The sequence below is a fragment of the Penaeus monodon genome, chromosome 11, assembly GCF_015228065.2.
Source record: "Penaeus monodon isolate SGIC_2016 chromosome 11, NSTDA_Pmon_1, whole genome shotgun sequence".
Taxonomy (NCBI): Eukaryota; Metazoa; Arthropoda; class Malacostraca; order Decapoda; family Penaeidae; genus Penaeus; species Penaeus monodon.
The window spans coordinates 8,115,768-8,116,702 of record NC_051396.1 but is presented as its reverse complement, the minus strand read 5'-3'; positions in this window follow the sequence as shown (position 1 = coordinate 8,116,702).

Sequence of the window (935 nt, the reverse complement as noted above, 5' to 3'; positions counted from 1 at the left end):
TAAAAAAAAAAAAAACCCCCCCCCCCCCCCCCCCCCCCCCCCCCACCCCCCCCCAAAAACCCCCCACCCTTTTCTTTTTTTTTGCCCCCCCTTTTTTTTTTTTTTTTTTTAAAAATTAAAGGGGAAAAAAAAAAAAAAAGAAACGGAGAGAGGAGAAGAGGAGAGAAGAGACAGAGGAAAAGGAGACGGAGAGAAAACAGAAAGACTAGAAGAAATGAAGATAGATATATAGATAGAGATAGATAGAGAGAGAGGGAATAGAACTAGATACAAAGATAGATAGATAGATAGAGGGAGACAGATGGACAGACATACAGATAGACTGATTGGAACTTAAATATTTGGAAATAATAGATAATAGACAGCACTAATCCCACTCCTAGAAATTTCTAAGCTGGAAGATGCAGCTGTAAATTTTTCTTTTTTCTTTTTTTTCATTATCCAGACGCAATCTGCAATTTTGGATTCATCTTGTAAATTGGTGAAAAAAAAAATATTGTGATGAATGTAACAATAAATTTGCAGATTTTTTTCTTTTAATATAACTATTTCTATGTTTTCCCCCTTCTATTTCTCTGTGTTATTCTGTGTTATCTTCCTCCTCTGTGTGTCTGGCTGTCTGTCTGTCTGTCTGCCTGTCTGTCTCTCTCTCTCTCTCTTTCTCTCTCTCTCTCTCTCTCTCTCTTTCTCGCTCGGTAACTATATGTCGATAATATTCCCTTTATCTCATCTTTCTCTCTTCCCCATTCTCTCTCTCTCTCTCTCTTTCTCTCTCTCTCTCTCTCTCTCTCTCTCTTCTCTCTCTCTCTCTCTCTCTCTCTCTCTCTTCTCTCTTTCTATCTCTCTCTCTCTCTCTCTCTCTCTCTCTCTCTCCCTCCCTCTCTCTCTCTCTCTTTCTCTCTCTCTCTCTCTGTCTTTATAGTCATAATAAGGGG